At 43.9% G+C, this 24,632-nt stretch overlaps 1 long non-coding RNA gene across 4 annotated transcripts in view; it reads left to right on the top strand.

The window, feature by feature from the left end:
- Positions 1 to 1,677: 1,677 nt before the first annotated feature.
- Positions 1,678 to 24,632, top strand: part of LOC125640687 (uncharacterized) — a 34,467-nt gene continuing 11,512 nt past the window's right edge. Inside the window, exons 1-4 of one of the 4 annotated variants that reach the window (XR_012669199.1) lie at positions 1,678 to 8,190; positions 8,304 to 8,388; positions 8,914 to 9,079; positions 12,460 to 12,564. This is a non-coding gene — a long non-coding RNA (uncharacterized LOC125640687). Of the gene's footprint in view, positions 8,389 to 8,913; positions 9,080 to 12,459; positions 12,565 to 17,619; positions 17,925 to 24,632 lie in introns of those variants that run through there. The other 3 variants (XR_012669198.1, XR_012669196.1, XR_012669197.1) reach the window with 3 other exon arrangements.

Below are 24,632 nucleotides of genomic sequence, written 5' to 3'. Positions count from 1 at the left end.
TGGGGCTTCATCACTTCCTTGGGAATATTATTTATGGACTGATTGTAGTCACAGACTTAGCCAGTGGCAGCACATGGCTCCTCATTTAAAGGGACTCTATGGCAGCCCTGGTCTGTCTTGATCTCCCAGTAGCAAGCCATTTCTCTCCAGCTGGTGCACCTTTGTCATAACACCCCACTGCTCAATTGAAGGGGTGGAGGAGGTGTTCTCTCGGTGGAGGATCTCTAATTTGGGATTGGGTGGGTGCAAAATCCTATAGCTGTCAAGGGTGCTGATGCATTAAGGGATCCTCCATCATTCACTGTCTAACAGACCTCACAACTGAGACACTTTCCTTGCAATTTTAAATTTTCCTTTGCTCTAATTTCATTTTATGAACTTCTTTGGGCAACAAAATCCCCACAAATGCCACACAAGTCATTACGCCAAATGTGTTTGTGAGTGTATCGCTCAACACAAAATGCTTGTCTAAAATTTTGTCATGAATCACTTATTGGCTTCCCCAATGCACTCTATGTAAATTACAGAGAACCTTGATAAAAACAGTTGTTTGATGAAACTGAGATTCTCTCCTTTATAAACTCTTAATTTAAAAGACTCGTAATTCTGAGCATCAGCCTAACTGTAGCTGTGTACCCAGTCTTCCTCTAGACCTTCAAATTATGATTGTAGGGAAGAAACTTGAACCAGGGAAAGGGTGTACTTTAATTCATCTCTGCATCAGGTGACTCTGACTTTGTCATGTTCATCCTTAACAATTAATTGCTATAATCATGTTTCTTCCTAACATCATAAAAGTTGACAGTTTGTTTTTCTTTTCTTTACATAGCAGTGACACAGGTTAGGCACAATTAAAGGAACATGGTTTAATTTTTTTGCCTCAAATAATTCCTGTGGCTTCCATCTCAGACTGTGGCCCTTGCCGTCAGAAAGTCTGTGAAATGATTTGCTATGTTCTAGATTGTCCACTTCCAGGACTTTAAAGTAAAATTGCTACCTCTTCCAGGTGTATAGATGTTGCATGCTTCTGATTAGCAGAAATCTGGGGAAGAACTGAAGTGTTAACAAGTATGGAAGCTAATCTGATTTGTCTTAAATTAGATATGTTTATGATACATTCCTCCAGGCTAAATTTTAGTTGCCTGCTTAATTAAGGCAAGAGAGGAAGTTCCCGTGCAAACCAACAGAAGACACTATATTAAAATTAAACAGTTCTTAACAGGGTCCTTATAATATACTAGTTAGAGTAGCCATAGATCACTATTGCCCTCTGCTGGTGCAATTCAAACCTGCTCAAGTGTTATGTTGCTTTCTAATGGCTGCTCTACATATATGCTAAATGACTTAATACTGGTACTGGTAAATGGAAATTCTCCTTATAGTCAAATGGAAAGATTTGTAGCAATTACTTGTCCTGGCTTCAGTCCCCAAACCACATCTGTAAGCTTAAATGAAAACCATTGTGTCCTTTTCTTTCATGTGTGAAAATGTGGGTGAGGTAATATTTTATTGGATCAACTGCTGCTGGTGAGAGAGACAAACTTTCGAGCTTATATATTTCAAGGGACCATTCAAGGTGAAGTAGTCCGAAAACACCTCTCCAGTTGTAGGAGGGGGAAGTGTGGGGGGGAGGGGTAGGTTGGGAGGGCAGGGGTAAGTGGATTATAGATTGTTGTAATAAGACATAAATCCTGTGACTTCATTCAGTCCATGATTTTTAGTATCCAGTGTGGCAAGGCACCGCCTCTGCCTCAGCAGGCTCAGTGCTTCCCCCTCTGGCAGTGAGCACCTAGGGTAAGTCAGCCTCCACTCTGGAGGGTGTTTACTCTCCCACTTGGCAGTTTATTTCCCGGTATTCTCTAGAGAAGCCTGTGGTGGGCTTGATGGAATGCCCCCTGCCAAAAAAAAACACACACAAAAACAAAAAAAAACCAATTCCAACTGAAGACAAAGGGAAAATATCTTTTCTTCCCCTCACTCTGAGGATGGATGGCCTTGTTATTGGCTCTGGGGTGCCAGCCCTTCCCACGGCAGACAGTCTGTTTTGTAGCTTCCCCTGTAAGGAAGAGAGCAGCCCTCCATCCTGGAGCAACCTTTCTTCCTTATTCCTACTAGCCCCGCAGCAGCTTGTCTCGCTATCCCCTTCTCTCACCTGAGGAAGAGTTTTTAAAGGTCTCAGGCAGCCCTTAATTGGACTCAGGAGTCCTGAATTGGCCTGAGGTAAACCCCTTCTCGGCTTATGGGGAAAAAGGCCTTTATCATTCTGGTGCTAATATATATGCCTTCCACCACCCTCTTATAGCTGCCCAGGCTGACTTTGGCATACTAGCATCTAGCCAAGTTATGAGTTTAAGCTTCCAAGCTCATCTTTGGAAGATGTTGTGTAGGTCTCCTTTGAGGATGGGAATGAGAGCTCAGATAGAGAGTGATCGCTGTATGAAAAGCATACACCTACAGGTGATATGGTGGTTATGTCTTCTATAATTTTCTATGCGAGTTCATTCGAGAGGATAGTGATTGTCTTGTTTCACCCACATAGTAGTTGTTCTCTTTCTACAGCTGGTTAACTGCAGCACAAAGAGATGAAGTGACTTGCCAATGTAGAAAGCAAAGATCTGCTGATTCCTGATCCAGTGCTTTATCCACTGGACCATGCTGCTGTGTCCTTTAATATAAGGCAGCATCTTGTAATCTCTAATTCCTATTTGAAAAGGAGGCAAATCCTTCACCTTATTCAATACTAGTGATTCTTTTGTCTGATTAACACAGAAGAACTTTTAGGAAAGTAAACAAAAACATTGAACTAATCTCTCTGGCTCTTTCTGTTGTAGCCAAAGGCTAGTAAGAGTGTTGTCAGCTGCAGCATACTCTGATTGCAGCTGATATAGTCATTCATTTGTGCTTCTCACTCTTCTGACTCATAAGCAGCCAAGGAGGGAGAGCAATCATGAGCATCAGTAAGCACTTGACAAACATCTGCATAGTGATAAAGTTTCTATGGACACTGCACTGATTTCAAAGAAGTGATGTCTGATGGAGTGGGAATCATGGGCAGCCTAGATCTATCACATTAAGCAAATCTCTGAAGCTCTATATAAACTATATACGTAAGAGACAGCTGCTTTCTCAATCTGAACATAATGCTTACGCACCGAAATGCGATGCATGAGGCTGGTGTGACGTTCATGGGGCCCCAAGCAAAAGCAGGGCTCCAGTCTCCCACAGTGGGGAAGGGAAGGAATTATGTAACAAACTGCCTTCTTCTCGGATCCTGTTGCTAAAGAAGAGATCAGCCAGAAGATTGCCTCCCCAGTCCTTTTCTGATACTGAAAGAGAAGATGAGGGAGTGAAAGGTGTCAACTTTCTTTTAGCTGCTCCAAAGGGAGATGTGACAAGCTCCTGAGTTGCAGAACATGCACTGAACCAGTTCTCAGATTGCTTGGCTTGTGCTTAAAGTAGCCCTTCATAGGAATGGCCCTACTGGGTCAGACCAAAGGTCCATCTAGCCCAGTATCCTGTCTTCCAACAGTGGCCAGTGCCAGGTGCCCCAGAGGGAATGAACAGAACAGGTAATCATCAAGTGATCCATCCCCTGTCACTCATTCCCAGCTTCTGGCAATCAGAGGCTAGGGACACCATCCCTGCCTATCCTGGCTAATAGCCATTGATGGACCTATCATCCATGAATTTATCAAGTTCTTTTTTGAATCTTCTTATGGTCTTGGCCATCACAACATCCTCTGGCAAGGAGTTCCACAGGTTGACTGTACTGTTCCACAGGTTCTCTGTGGAAGCAACCGTCATATCTCGTTCACACTTTATCCTTTTAACACTTTATTTTTTCTGGTTACAGTTAATGATAGCTGAACCTCTGAAGCTGTGACATTTCAGTTCCAAAGAATATCCAGATTTTTGGAAGCCTCTCTGAGCCTCCAGCTTGGAAATCTGGCTTCCTTGTGAGAGCCATTGATACGACAGAAATAGCTTTCTTGCTGCTTCTGCTTCTAGTTGGAGATGAGGCCAACCCTCCCTCCCACCCACACACTTACCTGATCAGAGAGATCCTGCATTTTGGGGAAATTTGAAATCAAACCCAATTTTGCCACTTGAAACCATGATATTGGGGGCACATGATTTTTTAAAAATGCAGAAATCACCAAATGTGTATGAGCTTTAAAAGTAAATCATTCAAATTAAGTGTGGGGTGAAGGTTCACGCAGGGTATTTTATTTATTTCATCCAAGCCTATTCACCCATCTCTAGTCGCAACAGAAATGTGAAAATCTTGCAGCAAGATATTACAAACAGAGCATGAAAATACATGATGTAAATAGCCAATTTGCCTTGAGCACTTTTTCTCTTCCATAAGGCCTTGTTGCATAACTGTTCCCTTCGGTGTCTCTCTTGTGTTTATGAGCTGGATATTTGTGAGGAAATAATCAGAACATTTTCCACTTTAAGGGACCAGTAGGCCCTTGGGAATTTTGAGAGGTTTGAGGCAATAGCAGGCAGATTAGCAGGGGCTGGTCTCCATTGGGTCACTAGCCTAAGTTTCCTGCAAATAAAGATTTGTTTTGCCAGTTTGCGTAAGGGTGGGATATACTCTGTGTTTTGCTATGCTGAAAGCCTGATGCTGTCTGGCTCAGGGCAAGGGGCAGCAAGATTGTCTCACCTCTTGCTTTGGTATTAAATCATCCTACGGATAGACAATTCCTGACCATCACCTTGTACCTTGGAGGGGTTCCTTCTCAGTTTTAGATTGCTCAGAAAAATGCTAGAGTAGAGTAGCAGCCAGTTTACAGAGATGAAGAGCCCTCACGTGAATAATAATACTAAGGACTTATGCACACTTCATCCATAAACATGAAAGCATTTTACAAAGGTAACCATCATTATGTCAGTTTTTATAGATAGGGTAAATGAGGCACCCAGATTAAAGGACTTGCCCAAAATCACATAGTGAGTCAGTGGCAGAGCTGGGAGTAGAACCCAGATCCAGTGTCCGTAATTGGCACCACTGCCTTCCTCAAGAGAAGTCCTACTGAGTCTTTCATGTAAGGGCTGCATTATTAGGTGCCATGTGATTCATTGTGGAATTTAAAAGTTTAAAGGACCTGGAGCTACACTCCTTACAAATTACTGAAGCCACAGTTTTGTATTAGAGCTTCAGTTGGCACCCAGATACCATTGTACTGGGGCCAAGGTTGTTCAAGAGCTAGCCCTGCCTATTTTTCAGATCTCTTTTTGGGTAACTGATCTGTTTTGGAATCAGAACTCTGAGCCTCAATTTTCAAGAGTTAATTTGTCTGTCAAAAGTCAGTTAGTGGTGGAACTTGTCATGCAAATAAAACAGCGGAAAATTCTATCTTCCAGCTACATCTGTGTGGATTGTGCTGGGCAACCCTTTCTCCTCCTCTTCTATACATCTTCTCTAACTAGCCCCATGCAAAGGAAAGAATGGTAAGAGATCATCAATATGGCTGCGTCAAGAGCTCTTTACAGACCTGCAAATAAATTTTAAAAAAGTGGAAACAATGACAATTGCTAAGAATGGGTATAAACGAATAGCACAAGCCGGTAAGGACGAAATCAGAAAGGCTAAAGGCAAAAAAATGACTTACAACTAGCAAGGAAAAGAATAGGTTCTATAAATACATTAGGACTAAGAGAATAATGGGGAAAAGAGTAGGCCCCTTACTTAATGAGGGAAGGAGAGCTAATAACAGATCATATAGAAGATGCTGAAGTGAAGTGCTCAGCTTTGCTAAAAAAAAAAAAAAAAAAAAAGTTAATGGTGACCATATGCTTAGCACAATTAATATTAACAAGGGAGAAGGATCTCACATCAAAACAAGGAAAGAACAAATTAAAGAATACTTAGATAAGTTAGATGGTCTTAAGTTGGCAGGGCCTGATGAAATTCACCCTAGAGTATACATAAACTAGCTGAAGCACTCTGAGCCGTTAGCGATTATTTTTGATAACTCATGAAAGGCAGACATGGTCCTAAACAGGGTCATCCAAAAGGGGAGAAAGAATACCTTGGGAGTTACAGACCACTCAGCCTAAGTTGGAAAGATACTGGAACAAATTATTAAACAATCAATTGTTCATACCTGGAAGATAAGTAATAGCTAACATGGATCTGTCAATAACCAATCATGGCAAACTAATATAATTTCCTTCTTTTACAGAGTAACTACAATAGTGGATGGAGGAAGCAGTAGATGTGATACAACTGAACTTTATTAAGGTTTTTGACACTGTCACACATGACATTCTCCTAAGGGACACATGACATTCCCTAAACTAGGGAAATATGGTCTAGATGAAATTACTATGAGGTGGATATGCAACTGCTTGAAAGACCCTACTCAAAAAGTAGTTACCAATGGTTCACTGTCAAGCTGAAAGGACATATCAAGTGGGGACCTGCAGGGGTTTGTCTTGGGCCTGGTACTGTTCCATATTTTCATTAATGGTTTGGTTGATGGAGAGGAGAGTATGCTTATAAAATCTGTGGATAACACCAGGCTGGGAGAGGTTGCAAGCACTTTAGAGGACAGGATTAGAATTCAAGATGATCTTGATAAATTGGAGAATTGGTCCAAAATAAATATGATAAAATTCAATGAAGACAAGTGCCAAGTGCTACATGTAGGAAGGAAAATTAAAATGCACAAATACAAAATGGTAAATAACTAGCTAGGCGGCAGTACTGCAGAAAAAGATCTGGGGGTTGTAGTGCATCACAAATTGAATGTCAACTGTGCAATGCTGCTCAGAAAAAGACAAATGTCATTCTGTTCGGTATTAGCAGGAGTGTTGTATGTAAGATATGGCAGGTAATTTTCCACTATATGTGGCACTGGTGAGGCCTCAATTGGGGTACTATGTTCAGTTTTAGCCACCAAACTTTAAGAAAGAAATAAAGCAATTGGAGAGAGACCAAGGAAAAGCAACAAAAATGATAAGAGGTTTAGACAACATGACCTATGAAGAAAGGTTGAAAGAACTGGCCCTGTTTAGTCAAAACAAGAGATGGCTGAGGTGGAACATAATTCTTCAAATATGTAAAAGGTTGGTGGTAATCAATTGTTGCTAATTCCACTAAGGGTAGGACAAGAAGAATCAGCTTAGTTTGTAGCAAAGGAGATTTAAGTTTGATATTAGGAAAAACTTTCTAACTATAAGGATAGTTTAGGCTTGGTAAGATTTGATTTGTACCGTTAATCATCTTTAAACATCAATTTCACACACACAGATAGATGAATCAATGAAAAAAAATCCTTCAGTAGTAATCAAACAGGGTCTCCGCTTCCCTGGAGGGCGCAGCCTCCCCTGTACCGAGCATCTGCAGGGATATGGTAAACTGGGCCCCTCAGCTGCACAGGGAGCCCCCTGAAAACCCCACTTTCACTGGCCCCATAGCTGCACCAGCATCCCCCTTTTGCCCCTCCTGTGAAACCATGAATATTTAAATTGTTTAAAAATAAAAATAAATATTGATATCTGTTGAAATTACCAAAAAAAAAAAAAATCAAATTCTGCCAAGCCTAAGGATAGTTAAGCACTGGAACAGGTGACCTAAGGAGGTTTGTAATCCCTGTCATTTGAGGTTTTTAATAAAAGATTAGACAAACACCTGTCAGGGATAGTCTAGATATACTTTGTCCTACCTCTGCACAGAGGGATGGACTAGATGGCCTCCTCCCTTCCAGCCCTGCATTTCTATGATAGTGGTGAAAAACACTTCTTCTGCAGCACAGGAATTGTCTAACTGCTTATCCCTTTTGACATAATGTCAGGTATTTTCTACACAGATAGGCCAAAACTGAGAATCTGGACCATCTTCAAACACTGAGGAAATTTACATCTAGATCCAAATTTTGCAGCGTGGGGGTCATTTCTAGTATCTTCCAAGCTACCTCTGAAATAATATTTAATTTACAGTTCCAGATGAAATTTTCTGATCTCTAGTAATCTCTGGGCTATATCTGTTTACATACCTTTACGGTAGGGCTGATACTTTGGATTCCACAACAACCCAAATAAAGCTGAATAAATCTGCATTTGTGTTTATAATTTTCATGAGGTATTTTAATGCTTCAAGGAACCAGTTATAAGGACAATATAACACACCATTTTTTTCTTCCCACACTACTTCCACCATCCAGGAACTAAAATACTGTAAGACTACAACTTACATTTTTTATTCCCATACATTTAATGAAAATTACAATATGTAATATTTTAGACCCTATAAAATTACAATCTTGTATCCATCCCTTTTGGTTCTACAGTGGCAATAAACTCACAAATACTATGTGAACATCTGTACCGATATCATGGATGAAGCTGGTGCACCAACAAAGAGGTTCTGGCATGGTAAGGCTTTATAAATATGGAGCACATAAGAAGAATCAGTGGGCTGAAGGGTAGCAAATTTAGTGCAACTAAGATCCCTTTTAGTTACTTGCTAGCTATCTGCGGTTCACACCTAGGGTTCAGTCCTGCTCCCACTGAAATCAATGGCAATACTTGGTTGTCTGAGTGCAATAAGATGTAGTAGATTGCAAGTGTACTCATTAACTGCAGGGCCCATCATGCAATGCCCTGTTTCTGCTCAGAGCAAGATGGAACACTGCATGCTCAGATCTATAACCTCTGTGGGCTTCTCCTTTGTACTGAAGATTAAAACTGCCACATTGTGGAACTCTGTGTGGGCTGTATTTGGCCCACAAGGTGCACGTTACCATCCCTCATATGCAGTGGAATGTAAAACTTTCCAGCCTAAGACAGATTTTGTTTTGTTTTTAATTCTTTAACAAAATAGAACTTGAAATGAGATGGATTTAAGTGGGAGTTTTACAATGCATGAGCCAAGGCTAAAGGAATTTTCATTTCACTCAGGGCTTACATTAATCCCTGAACTTCTCTTCAGTGTTGAGAAAACCACCAGCTTAACTGCATGATGAACAGACCACTAGCCTGGTCACATGATAAACTAGATGAGACAAATCAGTGGAGAATATGCTATGGAGAGCAATCCTACATTGCTTGAGGGTGGATGGACTAGGTGAGCCAACAATGAGTCTTTTCCATAACTTCTATGATTCTCTGATCAACAGACCATTCTTACAGCCATGTGATGGGATGATGAAAATGATCCTGTTTTTTTAGAAACTTCTCAGATGTCAAGATTTATAAAGTTCTGGGACTTTTGCCACTGTATTCAGAGGAGCCAAGATTTATTTCAGCCCTTGGCTTATAACTAGGTTAAACAAATAAAAACAATAGATCTCTTGAAAAAAAGTGTAGGAACTTTATTTTAAAATGTTATGAAGAAGCAAAGATGCCCTGTGTGTTTTATTCAGGAACTTGAAAATATGAACCAAGAGTGGTGAAGCTAATGCTGAAAGTACCAGGGAAAAGTGAAGATTTAATTATATAATTTATTGCTAAGCATGTATGACATATACAGCAATTCCCAGATCAAAGGGTCTGGTCCTGCTGTCTTTAGTTAGGTGAGTAGTCCCACTGATGCCTGATCTTGTCATATGTCAGATCTATAATCCTGCTGTATCAGATGACTAAAGAAATTTCAGTTAGACAACGTGGATTAGTTATGTTCATCACCTCTCCAAATCTTTTTTGGTGTCTTATATAGTGCAGTTAAAAGATATTTGTTTGGCTTGTAGCAAAACTCACATTTTTCTTCAGATTTAATTCTTAACTGCAGTCCCAGCTAACATTATGGGCAGGTCTACACTACGGGATTAAGTCGACCTAAGTTAGACAACTCCAGCTATGTTAGTAATGTAGCTGGAGTCGACATAGCTTAGGTCGACTTATTGTGGTGTCTACACCATGCTGGGTTGATGGGAGAAACTCTCACGTCAACTTACCTTATGCTTCTCATTCGGGTGGAGTTGGGAGAGTGATCAGTGGTCAATTTAGCGAGTCTTTGCTAGACCCGCTAAATGGACCACCGGTGGATCGATTGCCGCAGCATCAATCCATGGTAAATGTAGACAAGCCCTAAAGACTATTCCCATGATAGGAGCAGCTTATTTCTGAAAGAAAAAAAGTCCATTGTCTTGTGTATGTTTCAGACCCTACATGATTGATCTCCAGTAGACCCAATTTACTTATTTATAACCCTTCCCTGATTGATCAGTATAAAAAGTTTCACTTCCAAAGACAGGCCCTACCTAAACAGCGAAATACCCTTTGAGTGTGATGTGCAATGCAGATGCTGACATAAGCATTTGCATTAATTTCTGCTTTTCTTCATTTCTTCCCAGAAAACTGTGCACTCTCCTAAAATTGTCACAAAAAAGCAGTACACTCAGGTTTTCTTACCCTTCATCTGAAATGGCTGTTGTTAATTCACTAGGCTGCTGTAGGCGGCAACAGTAGCTAACACAGACTGTGCCATAGTCATTTCACTTTGCTTGACTTGTTTCTTTGGCAGAATAAGAGAACTGTTGTGAGTGGGAAGAGAGGAGATTGTGCGCTGAGAGGAAAGGAAGTTTTATGTTTGCATCCATCTGTGCAAGTATTTCAACATAGCTTTTTGCAGCATGCTGTCCCCTTACAGCAGGGGTTTTCAAGCTGGGGATCAGGACCCTTCAGGGGATCGCAAAGTTATTACATGGGGGGTTGCGAGCTGTCAGCCTCCACCCCAAAACCCCCTTTGCATCCAGCATTTATAATGGTGTTAAATATATTTAAAAGTGTTTTTAATTTATAAGGGGGGGGTTCACTCAGAGGCTACCTATGTGAAAGGGGTCACCAGTACAAAAGTTTGAGAACCACTGCCTTACAGTAAATGCAACGACATGCAGAATGTAGGGTGCAATGGCTAGACATGGGTGATGCTCAAAATGCCTTGAAGTTCCAGAGTGATAATCAAGTTTTGGGTTCTTATCTGGGCATCTTCAGTCTTGACATAGGGCAGGGAATATCGTCTGAAGAGGTGTTTTTGAGTGATTCCCAACATTTCCTACTCTTGAGGATAACTCTTCTTTCAAAAATCCACTTAATTATGTATAAGACCAAATGTATTCTCAAAATTACTCTAGCTGTTATTTAAAATTATTATTTAATGTAGTATTGAACACTTAAATGGCAGTGTCCAGTGTTGTGTCCCAGACTACTGGGAATTCCTAATTTTAAAATTTGATCGCATTGGTTTGTAGTTAGGAGTATTGTTAATCCTATTTGTATGGCATTGGTCTCCATCAGTGCTTCCTGAACTCCCAAAGTCCTGTCCCAGCATGCACTGGAGCAAGTGTAAACCAGGATGGGTATTCAGGAGGGACACTCTCTAGTTGTTACAACGTCCTGAGGTAGCATCTTGACCCCTCTAAAGTCAATGAGGCTAAGATTTCAACTCAGTCAGGAATCCCCAGATGATTACATTTTACATCTTCAAAGCACCTTGCAAACATTAACTAACCCTCACAAACTCTTTTCAAATAGACAGGAATTCCCAGAACCAGTCCTAGATATTTTGGCAACAGGCAGATTAGAGGTACAGAAATGAAATGCAGAGGTTAAGTGATTTACCCAAGGCCACAACTGGAGGAACTATATGAACCAGGATTAGGATTAGCCAGACATTCCTTGTATTCAGTCCTATTCTCAGACCACTGAACCATGCCTTTTTCTGTTATTGTTATTATTTGTATTCTGGTAGTACCTGGAAGCCCCAGTTGAGATCAGGATCCGATTGTGCTAGACTTTATGTTAATACCTAGTAGGAAGCAATCCCAGTGTTTCTGTTTCTAGTCCATCCTGAATTCAGGAAGTAAATGGAGATGTGTAATAGGTTCCTTATAACATCCCATTATAACAGGTGCTCTGGAAACAACTGACTGCTTGGGGATCTAAGGGGCAAAGGCCCAGAGGTGCCAGTACACTGGGGGCTTGTTTGTGTCCTACAAAAAAATGCCAACAGTCACATCTCTGCGCATAACTTTTAAATAACTGTGCTTCTGCCTCTCTTTCTAACTTGAAGGAGGCAGAAATCAGGACATGTGGCTTTGCTGCTTACATCCCTGCCTGTCAAGAGAAGCAGGCAAGGAAGAAAATAACTTTCCTCACTTGAAATCCTTTTCATGTGATGTTTATAAGGTCTCTGTAAGTGAAAACCTTTGCCATAAAGGAGAGGCATCCAATACTGGCTAGTGCTAGAGGCAGGATGTCAGACTAAATCAGCCTCTCCTCCCCTATTTTTACTATGGTGGTGGTAGCAATGATAATGGAAAAGGGAAATAATGATATTCACATATTGTCCAGCATAACCCGTATAGGCAAGAGGGTGAACACAATTCTTTAGGACTAAATTAGACTGGACAGTGGTCTGACCTGAGATGGAAAATCCTATGATTATTTAAAAAAATTCTGCCATCTCTGACTCCATAAGAAGTGTTATTCTCTAATCTTGTGTAGGGGGCCAGAAGCTTCAAGGCGACCTTGCTGAACAAAGACCACCAGCTGAAAGAATAACACCCATTTACCTGCAGTGTTGAACTAGACTCTTCAGAGAGAGAGAAGGTGAGCACATCAGCCTACTCCAAAATAATATAGGATGTACATGATAATAGACAACTTTTTTTCCCTTATGGCTATCAGGCAGGGTGCCCACTAAATTCTAATGTTATTACCATCTGATAAAGTGAACTGCTTGCAAAAGGGTTGCAGTCCACTTAATCGATTCATAGATTATAAACCCAGAAGGGACTATTGTAATCATCATGCATAATATGAGCCAGAAGACTTCCCTGTATTAATTCCTGTTTGAAATAGGGCATATTTTTAGGAAAATATCCAATTTTGATTTAAAAATTTCTAGTAATGAAGAATCCATCACAACACTTGGTATATTGTTCCAATGGTTAATCACCCTCACTGTTAAAAATCTTCACCTTAGTTCTAGTCTGAATTCTCTAATTTTGACTGGTAGCCACCACTAGATCTTATTATACCTTTGTCTGCCAGATTGAAGAGCCCTTTATTATCAAATTTCTGTTCCCATGTAGGTACTTACAGCCATGGTGTAGCTAGGAGTGGACATTTGGGTGGGCCCCCATTTATAGTGGCTAGGCCATGACCAAAGGTCTGATGTCACAGAAAGCACATGAGCCATGAGGTCCCTAAATCACTGCTCCACCAGGCTGCCCCCCAGTAGTGTGCCAGCCCCACGGTCCCTTTGTGGCTCTCCTTCCACCATGGGTTATTCACACCAAGACCCACAGATCCATGCAGGAGCCACCCCACTCTATGGCCCCCTTACCTGGTACAGGCTAGTAGGGGAAGGAAGGAACTGCTGGTCTGAGGGTCCCAGGATTGGAACCTGGTTTAGCGGGCCGGCCTGGGATCCCCTATGAACTACTGCACGAGTAGTGCAGTCAGCACCATGGAGATAGAAACTGCCTGAGACTTTGAGGAAGAAGATTTTGATAAGACCCCAGAAGGGGAGAATGATAGTGATTTGGCCGGAGGGCTGAGCCATGAAGAAGAGGCACTGCAGCCAGAGCCGTCCTTACCCATACACAAACTACACGGCTGTGTAGGGCACCAGGAAATTTGGTGCCTCAAATTTCCTGGTGCCCTACGCAGCTGCATGCTGCTCCAGCGGCCAGCCTGATCCCCCGGTGACCTCAGCTGGCCAGGAAAGCTGCCCCCACTCCTGCCCCTACTGCACCTCTTCCCCAAAGCCCTGGCCCCTGCTCCGCCCCTGCTCTGCCTCTTCCCACCCTTGCTCCGCCCCAGCCCCACCTTTACTCCACCCCTTCCCCAAAGTCCCGGCCCGTGCTCCATCCCCACCCCGCCTCTTCCCATCCCTGCTCCTCCCCAGCCTCGCCCCCACTCCACCCCTTCCCCTGAGCTATGTCCTGGGGGATTGCAGCAGGAGTTGGGCGCAGCCTGCACTCACGGAGCGGCAGGAAGTGGGGTGACCAGGCTCCAGCCCGCTCCACACCGCCGATGAGTGCTGGGGGGCAGTTCTCCTGTACCCCCCAAGTCTGAGAGCCAGGGGAGCAGAGAGGAGCAGGCCGGGGCCTGGTCACTCCACTTCCCACCACCCCGTGAGTGCGACCCAGCCCCAACCCACTTCACTCCACCGGCTCGTGATGGGGGGCAGTTTCCCCTTACCCCCCAAGCCTGCTGATGCCCCCAATAGACCTTGGGTGCAGCTTCCCGCTCCCCACAGAGGCCTGGGGACACGCTCCCCGCCTCCGCCCACAGGGGGGTGTTGCGTAGGGCACCAAAATGTCTAGGGATGGCCCTGACTGCAGCTCCTATCCAGAGTGAGAGGGGCCACAGAGTGAATGACTGAGGCAATGGGCTGAGTGACTTCAGGAGAGGACATGGACAGTGGCAAGCTAATTCCCCAGATGACCAAGAGGAGGTGCTGTTGAGCAGTGAGTAGCATGCACCCCATGACAACCCCCTTGTATTGGAGTGCAAGAACTGGCCCCCTCCCCCAAAAACACTGGGTGCTCCCTTATAACAGTGCCCAGCCATACCACCAGTGTGGACCCAGAAGCCACACATAGACACTTCTCCTTTGCCCCAATGGAGTAACTGCTTCCTGCTGGCTGTACCATGCTTTGCAGACCCAGAGAGAACCTCAGTCAGTGTACAACCTAGCACATTGGCTGGCAGATCAAAGCAGACACCAGGGTCCAATCCTGCTAGCTCATCCCTTGGAGGTGTCATGTTACTGCCACGACTATGCTGGGCCCAAGAAATGCAGACCATGGCTTTCCAGCCCCTTGCGGGGGGTCATGATCCCAGGCTGGTTTGACTTTTAACTCCATCAGCTGATGTGGGCGTGTGGGGGGCACAGGCCGCAAGGGAGAGCAAGCCCCAGATTCCCTTCCATTGACAGGCAGGAAGGGCATGGCACTGCACTCGGTCACCAGTATGCTGTGGTTCTGTGTCATGAGCCAGATTGTCAGGGCTAGACAGGGTGCGATTACAGAGCACCCAGTCTCAGCACCCCAACAACCTACCCCTCGCACTGGATGGGGGTGCATGGTCACAGCCCCATGAGAGCTTGAGATGTCTTGGGCTGTCTCCTTCCACATCCACAGCAGCCTCAGTGACACCAGGGGAAATTGAGGCCAAGAGAAAGGACGTGGCCCAGCCCCAGCACATGCAGCCAGCCAGCAACAGAGGAGGGAATGGAACCCAAGAGTCCTAACGACCTTGCTATCTCTCCAAGAAGGCCAGAGAATCCTTTACTCGGACCCAGAACTGGCACATACAGCAGCTGGGCTGCTGGCATGAACCTCCCTGAGATAGGCATCTCCCGACTTGTGTGTCCTGACGACGAGGAGCGCTCACATGGCTAGGAGGGGGTGTCATCAGCATGGCAGGAGCCCTCAGCCCCAAGGGAGGGAGCTTCTGTCAGTACAGGGAAGAGAGTGATGGAGTCTGCACTAGTGAGGCCAGCCACAAGCCCCAGTGCTGAACTGGGCATGGGGCAAGGCCCTGACAGCACTGGGGGCATCTGGATCCTGGTCCAATGCCCCCAGTCCTGGGCTCATTATACCCCTCTGCCTCAAGAGAAGCTGGATCCCATTCCAAAAAAGCCACTGAGCTGGGCTGGGAGCTAGTGGGAAAGGGCTGTGACTCACTCCAGGCATGCAGCCAGACCACGGCAAGGCCAGGAACACAGCCCAGAAGCCCCATAGCCCAACCCCTAACCACAGGCTGTTGGGAAGCATCACTGGCCAGACAAGGCCTGCTCCCATAGTATCAAGGTCAGCAGAGCCCAGGGACGAGGGTATGCACAGCGCTCTGTCCAAGGGGACTTGCCTGGAAGGGCCAGCAGGACACAGCACTAGTGGGGCCAAGGAAGGGCTGGCTCCCCTGCTGGATGGCACTTTCTCAGCTGGCATTCATACAGGTTCAGATGTTGGTGGGCTAATTGGTTAGGCCCTGGCCATGCCCCTGACTTATAGACTCTGCTCAAGTCACCCATTAACTTCCTCTTTGATAAGCTGAGTAGATTGAACTCCTTGATTCTCTCACTATAAAGTATGTTTTCAAATCCTTCAATTGTTCTCGTGGCAATTTTTCAACACCCTTCTTGAATTGTGGGCACCTGAACTGGACACAGTATTCCAGTAGTGATCGTATCAGTGCCAAATACAGAGGTTATTTAACCTCTCTACTCCTCCTCAGTGTTCCTTTGTTTATCCATCCATAGGTTGCATTAGGCCTTTTAGCCACAGCATCTCACTGGGAGCTGCTCTTGTTCAACTGTCTAGCCATCATGACTCCCCAAGTCTTTTTCTGGAGTCATTGCTTCCCAAGGTTGAGTCCCGCTCCTGTAAATATGGCCTGCATTCTTAGCATTTATCCTTTGGGGATCTGAGTTTGTTTTGTACTACTTTGCATGCCCTTGTGAATTTCCCAGTTGCTGTTTATTTTCTGCCAGTCTCCGTGCTTGTCAATCCCTGGTGACTGGTATTGTGGGTAATGTTCACAGCCATGGGGCAGGGCTATTTTGTTTTGGGTGTTATCTCAACCAGCTGAAATATGTCAGAATAGCACCCAGCCCTTCACACGCACACACCACCCACTCTCCCCGTCGGAAAAACACAGTGGATAACCTCAGGACAGAGGCCAAGGAATGAAAGAGTCACTCAGGCCTACTTGTGCTCTCTCCAGGTATGGTGGAGGTATACGAATGGGGCCGTGTGCATAGGAAACTTGCACTACCGCTGCCTCTGTCTGTCTGCTTGGTGAATAAACAAAGGGCTTTCGGGTGTAGCACTGCCGCTACCATGAGGAATGCGTATGGGTGCTAGGTTTGTATCATTTTTGGTGGTGCCCAGAACGGGTCCAAGCAGAACGGACTGGGCTGGGAGCTAGCGCCCCAGTCCCCGTTCTTTGTGGGGGGAGGTGCCACGCTTCAGGGGGATGCGGGATCCAGGGCAGCCTGGGGATTTAGCAGGGGTCCTGGCGCTGGCAGCAGTGAGTGACTCAGCCCCAACCCTCCCCACTCCGCTCTGCTCCACCCTACCGGCTCCCTGTGTTTCTCAGGGAAGGGTGCGGGAACTGGAAAGAGGCAGGGCAGGGGCTTGAGGAAAGGGGTGGAATGGGGATGGGGTGGGGGTGTAGCAGGGACAGGAAGATGCAGGGCGGAGCTGCTGCTGTGGCCAAGCCCCCCCTAACCCCTCAGACCACCCTGGACTCCGCGTCCCCTTGAAACACCGGGCCCCCAAAGCACGGGGCCCGGGGCGGTTGCCCCAGTCCATCCTATGGATGGGATGGCTCTGAAAATATAAGCCCCAACATTGTTGGAGCTGGGCCCATGTTCCTGAATATTGGTGGAGCACGGGCACCATGGGCCCAAATAACTCGCTGCCTACATGAATGCTTTATAAATGCTGATGGATGGACTGGTGAAGGGATAGGAAGATAAATGGTCTGGTGCCTCTCCCCAGCACTAAATTCTTGTACAGATTGAAAAATGAAAAGTAATTACCACTCAGATCAAATTCTTTCAAAAGTCAAACCTGGCTAGCCCAACAGCGGATATTTGTTTTTAGGGTTGGTCTTTGTGGTTTTTATTAGCAATGCATTGTTCCCCAGGGTCAGGAGCAGGAAGGGAGGAAGAAAGGAAGAACAGCAGATCTTCTTGAGCTTCCACTGTTAAAACAAACTATGTAAAACCTACGGGGGAGCACTTAATTCCAAGAACATGAACATTGTCAGCACGGTGTCTTCAATAAGTTCCTCCTTGCTTTGAAAAATGCGTTAGCCACTGGTTTTAATTATTTATTGGCCTGCTGGGCCACCCTACTGTAATAAAGCTGTGGCATTAGGATGTGATGTGATATGTTTAGGTAGAGAGCGCCTTATGTCTCCGGTGACGGATATGATGATGCTGAGTTTGTTCCTCTTTCAGAGTTTGAGGCAAACAAGTTTCAGAGGGGTAGCCGTGTTAGTCTGTATCAGCAAAAACAATGAGGAGTCCTAGTGGCACCTTAGAAACTAACCAGTTTATTTGGCCATAAGCTTCCGTGGGCTATAACCCGCTTCATCAGATACATCTGAGGCAAACAAGTTGAGTTAATCTTGGGCAGGTGGTGACTGTTTTTATTCGTAATCGTGAAGTTTACACACTGAGGTTTATGGGCCCAATCCATCCGAGGTATCACTCAATTAACAAACACAGTGGAGAGGGCAGGATTTGGGCAATAATTATTTGGGCAATAATATTAGCACTAATAGCATCCCTGGACTTTGGGAGGCTTTTTTATCAGCCATTCCCCAGGTACTCATTTGGGGCGTCTCTGTTTGGGTCTGTCTCCTTCAGACAGAGCGCAACTGCCGCAGCTGTCTCTAGTTGGAGTTGTGAGACCTCAGCACCTCAGGTTTCTCAAGCTGGGCAGCCAAAATCAGAGTTTTAAAGAAATTGGGCCTCGTTGTCTTGTCAAAGGCCACACAACAAACGAGCGGGAGAGCCAGGAGTAGGACCCAGAAGTCTCAGTTTCACTACCTGTAAAGTGGCGCGAATACTTCCCGAGCTCCTCCTGAGGTTGGGAGCCTGGCTTAATGTTTGCGAAACACCTCGAGGTCCTCACCTGAAATGCCACGACACAAAAGCGGACTGATTATTACTTGTATTATTATGTCTAAGCCCCATTGATCTATATAGCCATAATTTAGTCACCATCCAACCAATTACAAATATGGTGTACATAACACCCACCAAAAAGCCTTGGTCATGGTGGTTGGAAAACCCCTTTGTGGGACAGAAAGTGTTTAAATGTTTAGAATATTTTGGTTCTGAGCTGTTGCTCTGAAGAGTCCTGCGCGGGCTCGTTTCCAGGCAGAAATAAACAAAACCTTTTTGAAGATGGCTTTATGGATGGATGAGAATAATAGAGGATGAATGGCAGGGAATTCCTGTGTGATATGAAATGCAAGCTGTAAATAAGAAGCAAAGGCATGTTCAGTTGCAGGTGGGTGGCTGGTCTTCCCACTCCATCCTACCTACATAGCACAATGTGCATGGAAGAATGTATTGAGAAAGCATGGCCTGAGTTTCCAATACTTCATTCACTAGATGGCAATGTTGCACAAAGTTCGAAAGTGAGGTCTAAATTGTGCTCTCACTGATATCAGTGAGTTTTGCTACTGATTTTAATAGGAGCAGAAGAGAGCCCCTTATGTATATCTGCCTCTCTGTTCCTGTGGATCAGCTATATAACTGAATGGGGCAGCCATCAGGTAAAGACTGGGGCTATGTCAGCTGTGTAATGTTCAGCTACAGCCATGGGACTGGCTTATTCTTGATTCCATGGCATATGGGTGAATATGCCTACAGGAGGCAGTTAGAGAGGATAGGGTTTAAACAGTACCCTGACAACTGCTGCGGCAACTTGTGATACACTGTACTATAATGGCTTGTGTAATGTTCCGTGGCCTCCCACACACAGACACAGCTGGAATTCATGATCTGCAGTTCCAAAAACACAAACCGTTACTCTGTGTGAGTGGGAAATGATGAATACTTCCACAGGTATAACATTCCAGGGTATTAGAGAATAGTGGTGCACACACAATGGGTGTCAGATGGCCAGAATTAAAACATAGAAGTTCCTGACACCCAATCCAATATTGAGACAAAAAGACTGATGAATTTTGCCTTTTTCCCCTGTCGTCTCAATTCCCTTTCCCTTTAGTTCAATGCATCCACCTCTTCTGGACATGGGAATGGGTGACAGGGGATGGATCACTTGGTGATTTCCCGTTCTGTTCATTGTCTCTGAAGCCCCTGGCATTGGCCACTGTTGGAAGACAGGATACTGGGCTAGATGGACCTTTGGTCTCACCCGTTATGGCTGTTTTTATGACAGAATTTGAAGATTTTCTATGGTAATGAATATTATAGAGAAGGCATATTAGGATCTTAGAATCATAGAATCATAGAATATCAGGGTTGGAAGGGACCTCAGGAGGTCATCTAGTCCAACCCCCTGCTCAAAGCAGGACCAATCCCCAATTTATGCCACAAATCCCTAAATGGCCCCCTCAAGGATTGAACTCACAACCCTGGGTTTAGCAGGCCAATGCTCAAACCACTGAGCTATCCCTCCCCCCCCTTCTATTTTTCCTGTCCCATGCTGCAAGAACAAAGGGACATTCAATTAAATTGCAAGGTGGCAAATTCAAAACAGCTAAAAGAAAATACATGTCATCCAGCACATAATAAATTGTCATCTTAATTAGTGGAGGGTTTTAAATAAAGTTCTCAGTTACACTATAATACAAATGTTATATAACTTTGTAAAGAAGCAGAACTGGGTAAAGATTTCAGTACTTTAGTCTGAGGGCCCTTTTCAAACCTGTTTTGGATATTTTAAAAAATTCTGAAATATGAAAAGATTTAAAAAATATATACACTGAATGACTGCAATTGCACGTACCAGTTGGGTAATCACTCGCATCCATGGCAAGTGCCCATGCAGATTACGCATTAACTTGCATTGCATGCACATTTTTGTGCTTGCAGTTTTAAAAGTGTGAGCCTCAAAAGCAAAACAAGACAGCCTCATCTGCATGCCGATATATATTTTTTTCTATCCATGACTAGTTTAGGTTGTTCATTATAATGGGATGGGTGCATGATCTGGAAAGCCACTGTGGCCGATGTAGTACCTTTTTAAGTGAGAGGACAGAGTGTCAAGGTGGCTTTGTAGAATGAATAGGGATCAGTAGTCTCCTACCCATGTTGATTCCTCTAATATCCATGTTAATGAGGCTTGTGTAAGGCAGGGCTGCTGCATGTGCGGGTGACTTCCACTTGCAGATGCAGACTTTCCAAGTGTCATGGGGTATGTCTATACTGCAGCGTCCCAGCCCAGGTAGACAGACTCAAGCTAGGACACTACAAATAGCAACATGTACGTTGCAGCTTGGGTTAGAGCTCAGGCTTTCAATCCTAGAAATTCAGATGGGCCACAACGTCCATACTGCTATCCTTAGCATGCTAGCTTGAGTCCCATTAATGCCAATGTTAACCGGGCTTGGAGGCTCACTGCCAGCTGCAGTGTAGACATGCCCATAGGTTCGTGTTCCTTCTCTTTTCCCTTTCCTTTTTGGCCTTGTGCTCTGCCCCTTCCAGAGCCCAGCTATGCAGTGATATATTGCTCTGGGGAAAACAGTAGTTCAGTGTCAACTGAACGACTGCTAGTTTGGCACATTTCTTCTTCTTTTACAAATAAGAATTTGAGTAGTTGCTGTGTGGTTTGATGGGTTGGGCAGATCAGGGCCCTTCTGTCCTCACATCCTTCCCTGTGACCCATCCATTCTTCATGTCTTTCCCTGTGTCCCCACCTCTTCCTGCCACATTTCTTTGGATTCCTTTTCATCATTGTCTTGTTTCCCTGCGCCCCCCTGCTTATTCCCACCCATTTCCACTTCTAACAGGCTGGAGTCCTGTGGAAAAAATAGTAAGTGATTATATAATTAAAGACTGTATTGTCATGCTGTCACATTCTGGGGAGCAATCCAGACCAGTGAGGGGTTGTCAGATCCTGCTACATTAGGTGCCATGCAGTACAATTGATTTCAGGATCAGCGGAAAAGCCAGGAGAGAGGACAGGAAGAAGATAGGAGCAGAAAGGAGCACATAAGGGAGGGGAAGATAGAGTACAATCTCACATGTATCTAGCGTGACCAGACAGCAAATGTGAAACATTGCGAAAGGGGTGGGGAGTAATAGGAGCCCGTATAAGAAAAAGACCCAAAAATCGGGACATCTGGTCATCCTACATGAACCAGGTTTGAGTCCTTACTGGTGCAGCAATGATGGTCAAGTGTGCTCAATGGAATTTCAAGATCTGGTGTCACGGCAACAATCCTTCCAATGCAGCTGCAGTGATGGTAAAATAAAGGTTCTTCTTTTATTGTCCCCCAAAGTCTCTTTTTAAGGGTCCCAAACAGGCAATGGGTGGGATAATTCATTCCCTCATTTCATCCACCAATTAGGCTTAATTTCTAACACACCAATATTGGTTCATTAATTTCCTATCCTCTATTCCTCTTGTTTACCACTCATAATCTTAACACAGTCCTTGAATGATATCAGTAAACCCTTTCTGTTTAAATGAATTCCGTCTTTCTGTCTCCTTCTCACATGTTTTCTTAAACAGTTTTATATAACAAATCATGTGAAAATTTGTGAACCTTAACCACTTTCCATCAATTAAATTAGACCTGCTATGCCCCAATTATTACAACAGGCCCCAGTATGTGAATGTTTATTAGACTGCCCCACTGTAAATATACGCTTGTCTCATGTACCAGCTCTCCATCATCTTTATTTTCTCTCTTTTTTTTCAACATCTTTCTTAAGCCCCACCTAGTGTTTACCAACTCCTGGTCTATTTGGTTAATTAGAAGCAATAATATGGTCCCTGCTAGCTGCTGATGTACAGGACTGTATTTATAAACCAGTTTCCATATCAGTTTGACATCAGGAAAACTTTGCTGTTTAATATTTAAGCAAAACCTTTCATGCAGAAGCATGGGGATGGGCTAGATAATCTAACAGATCTCTCACCTTCAATTTCTATAATGCATTAACAGTAAAATTCTTTTCAGAGCAGCAGCCATGTTAGTCTGTATTCGCAAAAAGAAAAGGAGTACTTGTGGCACCTTAGAGACTAACAAATTTATTTGAGCATAAGCTTTCGTGAGCTACAGCTCACGAAGCTGTAGCTCACGAAAGCTTATGCTCAAATAAATTTGTTAGTCTCTAAGGTGCCACAAGTACTCCTTTTCTTTTTAGTAAAATTCTTATTATTAAGCCACCTTTAAAGTGGGACAGAAAATGATTTTCAAGCTCTTAACAGGCACAGACTCACAGATGTTGCCCATTTCCTCTGTCTGATGGACTCAGCTTTCATCCGTTAGGTGCCACAGATGTTACAGGCTCAGATGCTCCAGTTCTAAAGGCAGATAATCAGCTTCTTGTTTGCTTTTATGAAAAAGATTGTTTATTATCTAGAGTCAGGCCTAGAATCCACCCTGTGCGACATTTTGTATCTTCCCTTTGTTCCATGACCACAAACAACCCTGAAATTGTGATTCACGCTCAACATATTGCTTGTCACATTGATGTTTTCCGACAGCATCCCAGAGCCATCGCCTACAGAAGCTGGAATTAGTCACTGATCCTGTGCTGTAATGCATCAAGTTGTATTCATTTCTGTTTTCACTTGATCCTTGTGTGTTCACAATGTCATGTGTTGTCCAGGATTAAAGGAACCTGCTACCAGCTAGAGTTTGGGCCCAAGGTTTAGTCTCTTTAACAAAAGTGTTTTACAAAACCTACTATGAAAAGAAAAGCATTTGTGAATGTTTTTAAAATGTCAAGGATAAAACAGAGGGGCAGTTTTAGGGGGCAGTGAGGTGGTGTGAATCCAAATCAAAGATTTGTGCTATTGCATGAAAACCAGAAAGTGAAACTGACTCTGGAGGCCTACATTTTCCAATAAGTGCGTACCTGGTTAAAGTGCACTAATCAGGTTGTAAAAACATGTACATCTGGGATATTCACATCTCAGTTAGGCATGTGCAAAAGTATGCATGGTGCCCTTATGTATTTGTCTCTGAGAATTTGGACCAAACTTTCTATAAATACAAGTGAAACTTAACCAGTCTAGGTTGATAGTCTCAGCCTAATGAAATAAGGGAACCACCAGCATATTAATACTTTAGATTTTGAAAATTCAGTTTGAGTAGTCTATAGTGTTATGAGTTTTTTGTTGATAGTGCCCATTTAAGTATCCCCCAAGTTAAAATGTAGCTTGAATCTGGGGTTTCTAAATGCTCGGCATGCAGGGGACATTGAGAGATTTCTTTTCTCATGCTCTGCTTCTCCTGTTAATTCTAATTACCAAGGGATCTTCATAGAATAACTTAAGAGATCATTAGCTAATATGTGCATAATTTAATCTTTAATATTTTCTCCCCGTTAAGTATGTGATCAGTATGAATTCCTTGGGAGGTCGTTATCACAGCTTTGATCTTAATGAAGTGACTGGCTATTCATGTGTACATTTAGATTAAAGAACACAGTTGTAATTCCATGGAACATAAGAACTGCCTAAGGTACACTTTGTGCTAAAGGACAGATTGAGTGCGTGCAAAAATGATGGGCCAGATCCTGGGGAGCATCTGATACACACAGCACAGGCTGCGTGTGCAGTGATGGCTTAAAACTCTGTTATTAGATTTGGAGAATTTTGGAATTATTCTTAAGAATGCCTCTACCTGCAAATATACTACCTCATTTGCCTTGATAGTAGAACTTGAACGAAGCTTCAATCTTATCAAAGTCCAGCCTCAAGACCCACTTCTGCTGCGATGCCCACAAGAAATCAGCCGACGAAAGATGGCTAGGTAGAGCAGCCGTTATGGATAGCTGACATTATTCAGAATCATTAAACTGTACAATAGCTAACTTGTGTAACTACCTGATCTTATCGTTACTGGAGCTGGCTGCAGACTTTTTGGTGAAACATTTTTTCAATGGAAAATGCCAGTTTGTTGGGAGAGCTTTTTTCAGGTGCAGGATGGAATTTCTGGTA

This window comes from Caretta caretta, chromosome 7 (genome assembly GCF_965140235.1).
Source record: "Caretta caretta isolate rCarCar2 chromosome 7, rCarCar1.hap1, whole genome shotgun sequence".
Taxonomy (NCBI): Eukaryota; Metazoa; Chordata; order Testudines; family Cheloniidae; genus Caretta; species Caretta caretta.
This window is presented reverse-complemented; position numbering and strand designations above follow the sequence as displayed.